The sequence below is a fragment of the Pelophylax lessonae genome (assembly GCF_965119305.1).
Source record: "Pelophylax lessonae genome assembly, chromosome: 2".
Classification (NCBI taxonomy): Eukaryota; Metazoa; Chordata; class Amphibia; order Anura; family Ranidae; genus Pelophylax; species Pelophylax lessonae.
This window is the reverse complement of record NC_138769.1, coordinates 500843022-500860268: the sequence shown is the minus strand read 5'-3', so window position 1 is coordinate 500860268 and position 17247 is coordinate 500843022.

Genomic DNA, 17247 nt, shown 5'->3' with positions numbered 1-17247 from the left:
CTTCTCCCATCCCTATTTATAATAAAACAACAAAGACAACCAAAACCCCTAGACTGTTTGTTGACTGAGCCAGAAAAGTAAAGTGTTACATTCTGCATGCAGTTGCTAATAGGGATGATCGAACGGTTCGGGTCGACCATAGGTTCGACCCGAACATTGACTGTTCGAAATTTGGCCGAATTCCGAACTTTTTGCGGAAAAAGTTTGGAATTCGGCAACCAGAACCGACCAAAATGCAACGGGACAGGAACTGGGCTTTAAAAGCCCTTGATTGGACCAGAAACATCAGTAAAAGCCAATTGAGGGGGCAGGAGGATGCTAGGAATGTGATTGGAGTGACTAGGGGGTCCAGAGGCCAATCAGTAGTGAATACGCCCCCCAGTATATAACATAGCCCCGCCAAATCTCTAGCACTGTAATACAGGGGCTGTGGAAGAGAGTGGAAGCAGTTCTGTTACTCCTGCTTTAAAAGTGTCATTTTAGCAATTATTAGTGTGAGTAGAGGGATATCTAGTGTAGTTAGGGTACTATTTTCCACTATAGTTAGATTTAATAATCTAGTTTCTGTAGGGAAAGTGTTAAGTGTCAGGGTGATTGTAGTGTAGTGTAGGGTGAACTGACTCTGACTGCTATGGCAGGGTGACCAAACTCTTCCATGTCAGGGTGACCGCCATAGAAAAAAGATAATTTGTCTCAGAATTGCAGTAGAGCAGGGATAGGGCTCAGCTACTTTCACACCTGGCCGTTTTTGTTGCAGGCGTTTATTGGGCTTTTTTGTGGACGTCTTTGGAGGCAGGCATGACATCTGAACTTCTGTGTAGGGGTATATATATATACACACACACATATATGTATATATACACATACACACATATAGGTGTGAAAGTAGCGGAACCCTATGCCTGCGCTAATGAAATTATTTGCAGGGATAGGGTTCCGCTCCTTTCACACCTGTATGTGTGTATGTGTATATACATATATGTGTGAGTGTATATATACCCCTATACAGAAGTTCAGATGTTATGCCTGCCTCCAAAGACGCCCAAAAAATGCCCAATAAACGCCTGCAACAACACACCTGGGCGTTTTTGTTGCAGGCGTTTATTGTGCATTTTTTGGGCGTATTTGGAGGCAGGCATAACATCTGAACTTCTGTATAGGGGTATATATACACACACACACACACACATATATGTATATATACACATACACAATATAGGTGTGATAGGAGTGGAGCCACATCCCTGCAAATAATTTCATTAGCGCAGGCATAGGGTTCCGCTACTTTCACACCTTTGTATGTTATATATACATATATGTGTGTGTATATATACCCCTACACAGAAGTTCAGATGTCATGCCTGCCTCCAAAGACGTCCACAAAAATGCCCAATAAACACCTGAAACAAAAACGCCCAGGTGTGAAAGGAGCGGAGCCCCATCCCTGCTCTACTGCAATTCTAAGACAAACAATCTTTTTTTTTCTGGTTCTGGACATGCTACAGAGCTGAAACTACACAGGTACACTTTTTAGACCCCCCAGACAATAAATCCAAAGAAATCTCATTTTTTTTTGTTCCAATAATTTTTTCAATAATTGGCTCTCTATCAAAAACGACAATTTTTAAGAACTTTTTTTGTGTGATTAATAGTCCCTGGGACATGACCCAGAACGCTAGGCACTTTTTAGGGGCATTTATTGGGTTTTAGGGCTTCAAAATTGTGTTTTTTGATTACCAAAGTTCGGTCCCATTGATTTCAATGGGGTTCTGGAATCCGGACCCGAACTTTCGGGAAGTTCGGGTGTTCTGGTCGAAACAAACTTTTCAAAAGTTTGATCATCCCTAGTTGCTAACAGCAATCCAGGAGGATCCAAAAAGTAACCAATCCAGCAGTCCTCTAGGGAGCAGTGCTACACATCTTTAGGCTCCATGCACATAGGGCGTCATAAAAACGTGCTCCAAAGCTGTTTACATAACGCCGGGAAACAGCAGCTGTAAAAACGTGCTTTCAGTAGCTTTTTCTACTAGCGTTATTGCACGTTTGGCCACAGTAGCTGTTAGCAGCGTTTTTTTCTGCCTCCATTCAAAATCAATGGTTCCCTATGGGAGCCTATTGATTTGAATGGAAGTCACACCGCAGGTCGGATCAGGGTGATCCGACTTGCGGTGCGACCTGCACTGTGAGAATCTTGAGGGGGAACTCCACGCCAAAATGGGGAAAAAAACAGCGTGGGGTTCCCCCCCAGGTTCCAAACCAGGCCCTTCAGGTCTGGTATGGAATTTGAGGGTAGCCCCGCGCCGAAAAAACGGCGTGGGGTCCCCCCCAAAATCCATACCAGACCCTTATCCGAGCATGCAGCCTGGCAGGCCAGGAAAGGGGAGGGGACGAGCGAGCGGCCCCACCCCCCCTGGACCACACCAGGCCACATGCCCTCAACATGGGGGGGTGTTGGTGCTTTGGGGCAGGGGGAGCTCTGCACCCCCCACCTCAAAGCACCTTGCCCCCATGTTGATGAGGACAAGGGCCTCATCCCCACAACCCTGGCCGGTGGTTGTGGGGGTCTGCGGGCAGGGGGCTCATCGGAATCTGGAAGCCCCCTTTAACAAGGGGGCCCCGATCCCGGACCCCCTCCCTATGTGAATGGGTATGGGGTACACTGTACCCCTACTCATTCACCCCATAAAATGCAGTGTATGGAAATAACGACAGGAGACGTTTTGGAAAATTTATTAAAAATCTTCATCCGGCTCTTGTCCTCTCCGGGGGTCTTCTCCTCTCCGAGGGTCTTCTGCTCTTTTGCTGTCCGCCCTTCTTGTCTTCTCCTCTCCGGGGGTCTTCTGCTCTTTTGCTGTCCGCCCTTCTTGTCTTCTCCTCTCCGAGGGTCTTCTGCTCTTTTGCTGTCCGCCCTTCTTGTCTTCTCCTCTCCGAGGGTCTTCTGCTGTCCGCCCTTCTGCTGTCCAATCTTCTTGTCTTCTCCTCTCCGGTCTTCTGCTCTTTTGCTGTCGGCTGTCGGCTGTCCTTCTTCCTCCGGTCCTCCTCCGACGACGTCTTCAGCGATTATGCCGGCCTCTGGTCTCTGCAGCTTATTATATAGCCATTAGGGGCGTGGCCGCCAGATGACATCATCGGGAGACCACGCCCCCTTGTGTCACAGATGACGTATAACGTGGCTTAACGCAGGTTAAGCAATGTTATGGAGCCTTATGGAGCCTTTAGCAGCGTCAGACGTTTTTTGCAGCTTGACGCTGGAGCTCCTGAACCCACAGTTCCTGGGTTTTTTTTGGAGCTGTAAAACGCCTATGCCACTTGGAGCTCCTAAAAGCTCTATGTGTGCAGGAGGCCATAGAATAACATGGATGGGCGTTCTGCAGCTGCAAAAAAAAACGTCTGACGCTGCTAACAGCAGCTGTAAAAACGTCCAGTGTGCATGAGGCCTTACAGTTAGGGGGATGTCTGGGAACATCAGATGTAATCTTGTGGAGACTCTGTACCTTCTGAGTAATTAAATGTATCCAGATTCCTGAAGTGTGTTAGTGATAGAAGATGTTTGTGCAAAATAAAGCACATAATCTTATTGTTTTGGATTGAATTGGTGGTTAAGAACTTCTTCCACTTGTGTAGGAAGGTAGGTGAATAATCCACTGGGAGAAATGGTGAAAAGTGCTGTAAGAGACTGGAGGTTCCTACAGATTGGAGTTGTTTTACTAGTCAAATAAGCTGTTCATTTTGCAGGGAAAGTTGCATTTTGAAACTGAGTTTTCACCAGAGCTTAGTAAATGAGGTGAAGCTTTACTGACTTTCATCATCCATTTATGTGCAGACAAAAATGTTGTTTTTTTTTTTTCCTTTGCACATGATTGGGTATTCTTTGCTAAGTGAATGACACTCAATAGGTGTTCTGCTTAATGATGGCAAACTGAGCTGACCAGTTCAATACCGCTCCTCCGGTTTGACATGTGTAGCACAGCACTGTCTAATCTTGAGGGTTGGTCTGTCCAAAAAAATCCTGATACACTCTCTCTCCCCCATTGTCATAAAGTCTGGTGGAATGAGCATTGGGAGTTTTTGGAGAAGGCATGGCAATTGTGGGAGCATGTTCATTTTCCAGATGCATTTCTGAAGATTTGTACTGTTCCTACAAGTAAGCCTTACCTGTAGATATAAATCACTCAAGTAGCATTTTGGCCCTTCTTACTAGGGTTTTCTGCACCAATATAGAAATTAAGGGAAAAGCGGGCAGCCCTGGAGCATTTTGTTAGCTAGTGTAAAGTCTGATAAAATTACTTTATTTACTTTCATTGCTGCAACAGGGCCAGAGTATAATCTAACCATTTAAACATGTTTTCACCAGTCTGATATGAGTGAGTGTTTTTTTTTATGAATCCTCAATTTACCCTGTTAAAGACCTTGTTTGCATTAGTTGATGGCAACAGCGGGAGCAGGAACTGATTTTAACTGGGCAAAATGAATAAGGCATGAAGCCTATCTGGTCATAATGAATGATCTAAGAAAGATATAGGATATGACAGTTGGTTAACACTGTTGTGAAAAGTTTAAGATCTGTATTCAAAAAAGGGAAAGGTCTAACTTGCTCAGAGGTGGTAGCACCATTACACAATATGTGTGTGGAGAGTGTTGGTGGGGATAGAGTGACCCTGTATGATTGACTTTTTGGCATGGTAAACCAAGTAAACAACATTTATAACACTTTAATTTTAATTTTATTCAGAATCGCACATTTTTACAAATTTGAGTGTGGATAATTTAGAAATGAAAGATTTTGAACTAGAGTTTATAATAATACAATTTATCAAAGTAATGCCTATGTGTACATATCCTTATTTTGGGGTATGCACATATCTGAGTATGTTCTGATTATATTTTGTTTTTGTGCTTTAGCTGATGATTGCCGTTCATTGTTTATTTATGTACTTCCAGGTCTTTAAGCCTATTTGTAGCAATAAAACCTAAAACGTTAATCTTACATTTGTCTAGATGATGGAACCAAAGGTCATGAAAGCTGTTAGTATGTCTACATGACCTTGGTGTTTTTATATGCTATAAATACTGATTTTCACACTGCATAACAATTGTTTCTTCCAGCATTTTATAGGCTGTTTGTGAGAAAGCAGCAAGATCTACTGATTAATATATTTTTTTGTACATGTCCTCAGGAGTGAAAAAAAAATCAATCTTCAGCTGAAAAGAACATTTCTAAATATAGCAAGAAAGCACAGATAAAACTAACAAAAGAAGAAAAAGAATAAGAATAATATTTGGTGGAAAATTTGGATGAAATATATAAACACCACAAGTTAACTTAGCATTCATAATATATATATATATTCTTTTTTTTTTTTTGGTGTACATAAGTAATTAAAATACTAGAAATCATGGCTATGAACAAAGAGATTTGCTGTGGTCTGTTATATTCCTATATGACACTAGCGGCATGTATTTTTAAGCTTTCTTATGCACTGCAAACCATTAGTAGTTAAATTACTGTGAGGTAAAGGTGCATTCTAGCCAATACTGATAAATCATGGATAAAAGCCTGATGTTTATGTTTTTGGTCCAGATTTTTATAACCTACAGTAGTGTGAAAATTGTTCCCAAATACACCAGCTACTACATAGGGGTCAATTCACAATGAAATAACGGCTAATAAAATGCAGTAAAATACCGCATGTGGTAACAATTGTGCAAGAATTAAGAATTTTGGGTTAAATACCCAATGCGGTATTTCTTTGATTTAGCGCTAATTTAGCGCTAATTACCGCATTCAGGTTCCCCGCTGACAGCTCAATGTAAAAAAAAAAATTCAGACAATTAAAAATGATGAAAAAAAAAAACCCCAGCATGGCCCCTAAGTCCATGCCAGGTCCTTGTCTGAGCATGCAGCCCGGCAGGTCAGGAAAGGGGGGATGAGCAAGCACCCCCCTCCTGAACCATACCAGGTTGCATGCTCTCAACATGGAGGGGTGGGTGACAAGGGCCTCATCTCCACATCTGTGGCTGCTGGTTGTGGGGATCTGTGGACAGGAGGCTTATGGGAATATGAAAGCCCCAAGGGGGCCCCCAGATCCCAGCCCCCTCCATGTGAATGAGTATGGGGTACTATGTACCTCTACCCAATCACCAAAAAAGTGTAAAAAAGTAATAAAAATCATATTAGCAGAGACAGTTTTTGACAATTCCTTTAATAACAAATAAAAAAATAGTGTCCTCCAATGTAAATCCATCCATGAAGGCTGCAGTTTAACAGTTCTTATATAGACCCAAAGGGCCTGGTATGCATTGGTGGGGCATTTATGCATTTTTATTTTATAATTTTTAATTGCCTGCTTTTTTTTTACATTCAGCTGTCAGCGAGGAACAGCTGATGATTCATCCATTGTTAAGGATGTAGTTTCCCTTGTCTGCTCCTTAGTAACCAGTTTTTTATCAAAGAACATTGTGGGGGCCCCCTCAACCCCCACACTGTTTTTTGATGAATAATGCATGTGATACCGCCAGAAAAAACTCTGGTGGTAAATATTGCATTCTTTTTTACACTCTGGTCTTTTTGTGAATTGGACTTAAGAGTTTTTAAAAAATATTTACCAGCATTTTTTTTCTTGAGGTAAATACTGCATAATTATTTATTTTTTATGAATTTGACTTAAACTACCACATACAATTATTTATGCAAATGAGTCACATGACTGCGTTATTACATGTGGTAAACTTTATTGAATTATGTTTGTCATGTACTAAAAGCTCAGTGTTTTAAAACATTAATTTGAATTTAATATTATTACAGCTGCCAATTGAAATGTCTGTCACCTACAGGGTTAAATATAGTTGTTAATACAGCAAGCAAAGAGCATATATTGTGCTAAAAAGGATCGAGGAAGCAGACACACCACACCTGTGAATGGCTGTCCAGAATCTGGATGCAACTAGTTACTCAGAACTCAGAGTAAGAAGGTGAAATTTCTGTCTTTAGAATAGTCATAGGGTTTTTGGATAATGCAGCAGTTCTCTGCCTTTTGGCTGCGATCAGGGGTCATTTAATCCAGGTCTTGGGTGGGGAAGGTGTTCTAGGAGCCCTTCCTTTTGGGGGGATGCCTGGAAAACCGAAGAGCCAACTAGAGCAGGACTTGAAAAGGATGCCACCATGTCGCAGGGTTCAGTTCACTTAAGGAACTCATTGAGATTACAGGTGAAGCCTGATTTTCGTGGTGAAGACAATTGCGGTTGATGTGCTGCAGAATTTGCAGAATTTACAGGTCAGTGAGATTTTTGCACTTCAGGATTTTGTTGTCAGTGGTACATATAATGTTTCTTTTTACACCAAGGATACTTGCCAATCTGCATTTGAGAACCGGGTGAAGGTGGAGATAGGTGGGAATATGCTAACCAAAAAAAAAAAGATGCTTGCTTGTTGTTTGATCCTGGAGTAAAGACTATGATTGTTCACTTCTACAATCCCTTTTTGGAACTGGACTTGGTGAGGCAATTTTCGCTACAGTATTGTGTGGGGGTGGATTGTGGAGAAAATATGTATAATCAAAATGGCATGTACAGGGTAAAGTTGCACTTTAAAGTGCGTATGAGAAGAGACTCTACAGAATACTGTGTATGTGTCACCCTCCTCCGTCATTCACTATTGCAGGGGAACAGTGCACGGTTTACTATCCTGAGCAGCCTCGATATTGTAGGGGTTTCTTCCAGTATGGTAAAATTCATGAGGACTGTCCTTCTAAACATTGCTGCAGGGTGTGTCTAAAGTCAGGACATAATGCAGCAGATTGTAATGAGAAAAAGTGTGATTTATGTGGTTTTGGTGATCATATTGTTAAGATAAGAATTGTTTCAAGATAGTGGAGAGGAAAATGTTTTCTTATGCAGCTGCTGTGCAGAGATGGCGTTTTACTGGGCAGAATGTGAGCCATGGACCGGAGGAGCAGGAGAGAGTGGGTGCGGATAAGGGGGTGTGCAGGCAGCCAGTACTGAAAGTGGAGAGATGTCAGCCACCCCAGATGCTAAAATCCCAGCTGCTAGCTCAAAGGATGGTGTCGGACAGGTGCTGCAAGGGGGCATGGGTGAATGTGAAGTGAATGATAATGACGAGGTGGAGACTAATGAGATGCAGGTGCGGGAGGTGGGTGAGTATGGGGTTAATGAGAATACAGAGAGGAGGGAGGAGGGCATTGGCTGTGAAGAGTTGCATGTATTGGTAAAGCAGGTGGAGGTGGAGCAGGAAATCAATTATGCAGACAGAGTTGGGGATTGGGCTGAGGAGATGGAGGCAGTAGAATCTAAGAGGAAGGAGGTGGCTGGATCAGGTGATCTAGTGCAGTGTACTCAGAGACCTGTGTCTGAAATTAGGCAGGGGGCTGAGACACAGAGGAAAAAGACAAAATGGGATCTGTCCCTGGGTCTGAGTCCAGAAGGTGGCAGGTGTGAGCTGCCTAATTTAAGCATTGAATTGGAAGTCTCTGAGTCTTCAAGTGCAGCCATATCTCCAATGAGCTCCGTTGGCTCTCCTGCAGTACCCTATCTGGAAAGTGTTAGCAGAGTCCTTCATAAAAGGTAGGTTACAGATGTGAAAAAGAGTTTCCTGATGGAGGGGAATAGTTTTTTCTGTGGTTTTTGTTTATCCTTTTTATGGCTTTGTCTATATGTAGTGTGAATGTGCATTCAATTGGGTCTTTCTATCTTCGGGCGGCTGTTTTGTCTGAATTGGATAAGATGGAGTGTAGTGTCCTGTGTTTGCAAGAGTGTGTGTTGTCCCAGGTCGTGAGGAGTGGGCTGTAGGTTCTGCTCTGTGGTCTTGTGCTGCAGAAAATAAAAATTAAGGAGTGGGAATAATTTTCAAAAATCCGGGAATTAAAGTTTTATATCTTGGGAGGAGGTGGTAGAGGGAAGGATCCTGAGTGTGGCATTTACCTATTTAGAGGAGACTTTTAAATTGCTGTGCGTATATGCCCCGGCCCAGAAAGCACCTAGATTGGATTTATTGGAGCTTTTGAGACTTCATCTTGCAGGGAGAAGAAGTAACATTGTGGCTGGTGACTTTAACTTGATCAGGACTGCTGGAGATAGAGTGGGTCAAGGGGAGAGTCAGACTGATGTTTCCAGCACAGCCTTTAATGCTATGTTGCACAATTTTAATTTGCAGGATGGAGCGGTATGTCATTATGGCACTGATAAGGCTCCAGCTACCTTTTTTTTCTGACAAGGGAAGTGTAAAGTCCTGGATTGATTTTGTTTTGTGTTCAAGCTGGTTGAAGGTTGCAGATTGGAATGCAAATTGCAATGGGAAGTGTCTTTTTCAAATCACCCGTGTCAGCAACAGGTGTGACCAGAAATGTATGGACTGCCACAGAGAACATTGAGCACAAGTAAAATGTAAAAGAATATAATTTATTTACAAATAAGTGAATAACACAAATGTAAATACAGTGCCAGAAAACTACAACTGTGTAAATCAAACCAGATAACCAAACAATAGTGACACACAGCGAACAACTGCTCAAGAAGAGCATGCACAGGGTTTAAATACACTTCCTGCAGCCAGCATCAGGTGATAACTGATTGCATAAGATGTCAGCTTCTGGCTGCTGAGAGACACCCACTGGTAGACACTGGAACTGCAGCATATGAATCTCGGGGCGCTACAGTACCCAGCAGGTGAGCCCTTTCCTGACAACCAGGTTGTGGTGGGAAAGTTTACTTTTGACCAAGGGGTTAAGTTTGGGAGGGGGATCTTGAAGTTGAACAATCTTCTCCTGGAGGATCAGGAAGTGTTTGAGATGTTTGCCTTGCAGTATAAAGTGTAGCTGGGCAGAAAGGAGGAGTTTGAGTCTTTTTTAGGCTGGTGGGATTGGTTGAAAGAACAAACTAAGCACTTTTTTATCCGGGTTGGTGTGATGAGGGCAAGGAAGGAGAGGCGGGAGGGGAGGGTGCTGAAGTGTAGACTGAGACTTCTGCTCAAGTTAAGACAAAGGGGTTGAGAGTTGGAGGAGGAGATTAGGAAGTTCGGGAGGAGATTAAAAAGGCTTGGGTTGCTAAAGGGAAGAAATGTATTTTCCAGGCAAAAGTGGGGGACATGGAGGAAGGGGGAGACATGTTCACATTTCTTTTTTAAAAAACGTTTGAAGGGACGTGATGTGATGAAGTCAATTCTCATGCAGGGGCAGGAAGTGGATGGTGAAAGGATGGGTGAGGTGGTGAAGGAGTTTTACATAGGTTTTTTGCTGGTGGATGGGAGGGTGTAAGTGTTGAGGAGATGTGGAGGTATTGTAAGAAGGTGGAGGCGAGGTTGTCTGAGAAAGATAGAGCCGGTATGTGTGTGGCAGTGACTAAAGAGGAGGTGCGGCAACTGATTGTAGGGATGAATCGTAACGAGACGCCTGGTAAGGATGGGTCAACTGTGGAGTTTTTTTGCAAGGCTTGGGAAGTTGTGAAGAATGAGGTGTGTGAGGATGGTTTTTGAGGTTGGAGAGATGCAGAAGTCCTTAAGGGATTTGGTTATTACCCTCATCCATAAAAAGGGTGACAAGAGAAATATGTGGAATTAGCAGCCAATTACACTGTTGAACGTTGATTACCAGATTGTGGCAAGGTTGCTTACTGACCAAGTCAAACTTGTGATTGGTGAAATGATAGGGGAGCAGCAGGTTTGTGCAGTTCCTGGCCATCGGATTTCCCACTACCTACAGTTACTGAGGGATGTCCTATATTATGCACAGTCTAATAACTTGCAGTGCATTCTCTAGTCCATCAACCTTGAGAAGGCTTACGATAAAATCTCCCACCAGTTCTTGTTCCAGGTTCTGGAAGTCCTAGGGTTCCCGGGCCAGTTGATGAAGGTCATCAGAGGGCTATAGAAGAACATCTCTAGTCAGGTCCTGGTCAACAGTACCCTAGGTGGGAGTATCCCTGTGATGTCTGGTGTTAGGCAGGGTTGCCCGCTCTCACTCTTGATGTTCATCTGCATGATGGAACCTCTACTGAGTGCAGTCAAGATGGACAAGGCATTTAAGGGTGTGTTTGTGCCTGGAAGCAGCGGAAGAGTGTGAAGGTGCTGGGATACATGGATGATGTGGTGTTGGTGGCTGGTGGAATGTCTGATGTGCGGTGTGGAAGGTCGCAGGTGAGTTTGTTTTGTAGTGTGTCTGGAACGAGTGTGAATTGGAGTAAGAGTAGGGAGAGGTGTAGAGGTGGATGAGGGACAGGGTTAGAAGGTGGAGCAGATGGAGGTGTTAGATGTGTGCTTTGATAGGGAATTGAGAGGGAGGGGTGGTTTTGAAACTTGGTCTTGACCAAGTATAAGGGGTTGGCTAGGCGGTCTATTGGAAACCCTTAGGGTCCTTTCACACGGTCCATTCAGTTTTTTTTCATCCACTCAGTGATTATTTTTTTTTAAACGGACATGGATGCACTTTTGGAGGGTCCATTCCGTATGTCCATTTTTCATTCATGCGGATGAAAAACTGACAGAATGTATGTCTATGGGATTGCGAATGTCAGCGGATGACACCGCTGACATCCGTTTTTGCATCAGCTCCGTTTTTTTAAAAAGAAGAAAAATAGGGTTCTCTTCCATTTAAAAAAACTGAATTGAACGGAATGGACGCAAAATTGATGTCAGCGGATGGTCCCCCGCTGACATCCTCAATCCCATAGACATACATTATGTCTGTTTTTCATCCGCAAATGAATGGGATGAAAAACGGACATACGGAGCGCCCGTGTGAAAGGACCCTAAGTCCATTTCAGGAGTCTTGCACCCCAGAGGATTTGGGTAGAGGTCCTACCCCTTCGGGGGGGGGGGGTGGACAAAGTGCACTTTTTTGTTTGTGTTCACATGCGCCTTTCTTGTATTCACTTACAGGTTTTTTAGCTTCAGGTTTTGCACCACTGCGAATTCAAAAAACCCTCTAACCCTGGAATTTCTGAATTACTATTTGTCTTTCTAATGTTTTGCAAAACTGCTTTATAATCAATATGAAAACTGAAGAAAGACTTAGCATTAGATATACTGTATGTTTTTTTATAATAAGTACATGCTTGCTAGGTAATGTGTACAAGTACAGGTGTTCATGTAGCCTCTCACATAGATTACAGCAATCCATGACAGCTGCTTTTCTCTCCAGAAGAACGGTACCATTTTTGTACAGACATCATTCAGGGTCCACTTCCTGGACTGAGATGCTGCTTTAAAGATGACCCAATTATGTAAATCATGCTGCATATGAAGTTCTTGGCTGTTTTCACAAATGTCTGACACAGATCAGGTACTGCTGCAACGTTTTCCCTTGTAAAAATATGATAGTCTGATTACTGTGGGAGATGAGAGTAAAAATGCTTCCACCTGTCCACAGCGGACTGCTGACATCATCTCAGCCTAGACAAAGACACTAACTGGCTCTCAAGGATTGATTTTAAATGATAAAACATAGATTTTTTAGGATATAGTTGTCAGGAATTTATACTTGTAGACTTGTAAAGTTACTGAAACTTCCACTTTACATTTGTTGCAAAGAGAATAGTAGAAATTATAGCATTGGTAAATCATACATTTAAAAAACTTTATGAAGTAACCTGTAGCCAGAAGTACCTCCAGGTATTGTCAGGAATAAATTAGCATTATGCATTTTCAGCAGGATAACTTTTAAAACTAGGTTGTTTTGATGAAGCAAGACTTTAATAATGCTCGGTAGAATTAAAGATGAAAACAAGGAAAACTATTAGAGTTAAAGTGATTGTAAAGGCAGAAGGTTTTTTATTCTTTGCATTAAGATAAAAAGCCTTCTGTGTGTAGCAGCCCCCCTCAGCCCCCCTAATACTTACCTGAGCCCCATCTCAATCCAGCGATGTCCATGAGTGCCTCGGTCACCTGGGACTCTCCTTCTTGATTGGCTGAGACATAACAGCAGTGCCATTGGCTCCCGCTGCTATCGGTCAAACTCCGTTAGACAATGAGAAGAGAGAGGGGGCAGGGCCAAACCACAGCCTATTATTTGAAAGGATACACAGAGCTTGGCTTGGATGTCCCCATAGCAAGCTACTTGCTTTGGGGGCACTCAACAGGAGGGAGGGGCCTGGAGCTTCAGCCAGGTATCTGAGAAGAGGAGGATTCGGGCTGCCCTGTGCAAAATCAACTGCACAGAGCAGGTAAGTATAACATGTTTGTTATTTTTATAGAAAAAAAATGAGACTTTACAATCACTTTAGGGATATTAAGATAACTTTAGACTTAGGATGAAAACCAGTGCACTCTTAGTTGATAATGTTTGAAATGAATATATTTTGATACTTTTCATTGAATGCCATGATTAAATGTGGTTGTGATTACATATGATTTTTATTTTTTCCTCCCTTTTTTGGTCACATGATCACATTAGACCTCCTCCAGACCAGATGCTTTGCAGATCCTTTGCTTTTCATTCTCTTCCTGCCTTTGTTCAGAGAGGGCAGTGTGACCGTGCTGTATATTGTGTACTGAAATGTTCTGTGGAGTCATGAAACACAGATCTATGATGTTGCTGTTGCTAAGGAGAAGAATGTGGCACAGACAATGGAACAATGTTGTTGACACCTTGCCTGGGAGAACCCTCTAACTTCACAGTGTCAGTGGATTTTTCCACATAATGTATAGTGAGCTCAGGAACTACTCAGAAACTACCCAGACAAGTTCAACAATTTCACAGACCTTGTCAGACCGCAGTTAGACACCTACATGGGAAAGAGTGTTATTCCAGAGAAATGTCTATTTTTGATGCTAAGGCACTAAATTATTACATATGTATGTATAGCTGTGTTTTTATAAATTGTCTACATTCAGTAATCTAATGTAGAAACCATCTTTTTTTTTTTTTTATTATTTGTATATTTCTTGCTGCTGGTGCCAGTTTTGCATCACTAGATCATCTTTTTTTGCTTTGTGTGTCTACTGTGGCAACAATTATACATGCAACTTGTTTTGTGTTGTGGGATGAACTAAAATCACAGTATATGCCAGAGCCTACAGCTACCTTATGTGAAGAGGTTGTAGTAGAATATTGGAATAAGGCACATTTTGTGGGAAATACCACAAAAGGTTGATTTTATTAAACAAAGACATGCTGGTAGGTTAATTGGATCCTGTATAAAAGTGGCCCTACTATGAATGTGAGTTAGGGACCTTAGATTGTACGCTCTTTGAGGGCAGGGACTGATGTGAAAGTGTAATGCATATGTAAAGCGCTGCTTAAATTGACAGCGCTATACAAGTACCTGAAATAATAAAAACTAATAATTTTTGATTGTGAACAACGTAAACTAACTTTTTTGTTACGAACAATGTAAACCAACACTCCTTAATGTGCATAACATGACTACAGTTGCTCATAAATATTGTAGGGGGAGGGATGACAGTTGATGGAAATGCCATATTATGCTTTGGAAAATCTATATGGGAAGGTGTGTTGGAGGAAGTTGTTCTTGTTAGGATTAGCTGTTGACATAGCTGAGGTATAGATGGTAACCATTGAGGTCAGACAATTAAATGGCATGACAAGAGGTAGATGGTAATTGTACACTGGTCCATGGGTGGAATTTAAACAGATGTGTGTTGTAATGCCTATTTGCCAAGAAGAATAACCTGCTATGAGGCATCCCTCCTGACAACAGGTGAACAGATATGTTGCTATATTTATAGGTTTTATCACACCTGGTGATGTTTGTCTACTGGAAAATCTATAATAATTGACAGTAATGACCTAAGCAGCAATACAACATCAGAGTCTGAGAGTTCTAGAAAGTCATAATTTACATCAAAATCGAATGCTTAAATGCTGGTATAGATGGCTGCCTTTTCAGCTTTTTTAAGATTTGCAATGGCAGTTTGTCTATTGGGAGCTCCGGGAGTTGTTGTTTCCTCTTGCTTGTTGTGGTTGGTTTGTGGTTGGTTTGTGGTTCTGACAGGTCCTGTAGCAGCAGCACGGGCCTGTTGACAAGGAACCATACTATTGCTTTCAAATAGCTATGATCAGATGCAATCTCTGGTACATAATCTACTAATACAATTTTAGAAAGTCACTATAACATTGGAAGCAAACAGATATTTTGGACACCTCACCACACAATGAAGTTGGATAAGAGGTGGTTCAAATTTGCAGTGGCTTTAGATGCTCTCAACTAAACAGTGTCTCCTTGGATTTATTTATCCTTTAAAGCGGAGTTCCACCCTAATTTTGAACTTCACGTCATGCATATCTATATCCCTATCTAAACTCGATTTGGCTATTTTTTTTTTTTATGTTCCCTTACCTTATTTTTAATGAAAAATAACTTACCTTCCTCCCACATCCTCCTTATGCGGCCACGGCTGCAGACATCATTTCCTGCTTTGCATTGACTCGTGGGAAATGAGTGTCATCAATCCCAGGAGTCAATGCACCTGCATCGGTGTCCCTCGTCACTTCCAGTGCAGGCACAAGAACAGCTTCTGGACATGCGCAATGACGCGGAACCAGCTGTGGGATGACGCACCTGCACCGGAAGTGACGAGGTATAGCATTCTGGGACTCGCAAAATCCAGGAAGAGGGACACTGCGGCTTCAGCTGCCCACACCGCAGATGGCCGCGCTGGACAAGAACTTCACAAGGTAAGTAATTCATCCTGCTGGTACACTAAACAGGGGACAGTTTAGAGGATATCATTGTTTCAATGCACTAGCCCTGACTTTTATAGGGGTATGTTTAGGTAAAAAAACAAAAATTTGTCTGGAACTCCACTTTAACTATCTTTTTAATATAACCAAAAATTTCTGGTCTGCTTTGTGATCACATAAATGGCTGCTAGCACAAAGGATTGATATACCAAACCCCAAAAAACATGAAGCCATAAATATGTGCAGCTTCACAAATCTTTACAGTATCTTACATCATTCAAAAAAAATTCATTCTAACCACGTCTGATTGCACAGTCATAATTGTGACTATGGCCGTAAGACTTTGAAATTATATTTTCTTGTTCAAATGTTTTTATTAGTGAAGAAAGAATAAGTACAGTTAACAATTAGCATATCAATGAGTAAAGCAGGAACATTGTCATCATGGTAAGGGAGACCAGTGGTGCCCAAATAGAGGGGCAAGTAGCAAGAAGTAATAGAATCAAAAACTTAAAAATATGACACATTAGAGTCCATATATACTGAAGTTTGGGGTTATGAGGGTAAAAATAAAACTGTGACAACACCTAACCTAATCTGTTGAGGAGGCCAATAGTAGTGTAATAAATGGTGGTCTTACTAAGATTAGGCATGGGGTACCGGTGGCGTTGAGGCTTCAATAAATCATAGAGGTACCAGGGTAAACTTGTGGAAGATTAAGATATTGATAGGAAAAGAAAAGGTATAGTGTAATGGATCAACCAGCACCCCGACCAGGTACCTCCTTTGACAGATGCTCCTAGTGCTTCCCGAGGGCTCCAAGCACTCCACCAGACACCGTAACCACTTCAGACCCCACAAACTGCTGCAGCTTGGTTAGGGTCTCACCGTCTCCTACCCACCCTGGACCTACGACAAGGCTCCAGGTTCCCGTGGGTGAACCTCTCTTTCCCCAGAGAGTGCAGCAGAGCAAGCTCTTACAAGAGCTTAGTGATTATCCAAGGGAGTATGGAAGACCATAGCAATCCCTTGCAGCATATTCCCCCAATAAGAGACAGGACTCTATATTTGAGGGTGAACCAACTCTAGAACAACTTTATTGAACAAGATACAGACTTGTATACAGTTTTCACCCACAAGGTTACTGCCCAGGCAGACCTTGTTGAAGACTGGACGTAACATTCACAATCCAATAGGAACAGAGTTTTACACTCTCATGCAGTGTACACAATCCCTCCCCCCTGGCTGATTACAAAAGCATATACAGATGAAAGTGTATATAGGAACTAAACTAATTATCTAGCCATCTGGACAGAACAATGTGAGGTCATTAACAATGGAACAGACAGGTAAACTTTAGCACAATACACATTCCCTTCCAATACACAAACAATAGGGAAGTCTGCAAATGACAGTCTTTTTGTCTCTCTCACGCAAGCATGGAATACCCTGTGTAAGGTGGTATTAAATCTTCATATTTCTATATGAAGATTTTGCTGACAAATATTGAAGCAATCCAAACCATTTCTTATCTGTCTTTCACTCCCAGTGATGGTTAGTACCATCACATATAGGAAGAGAATAGTGGAGAGGAAAA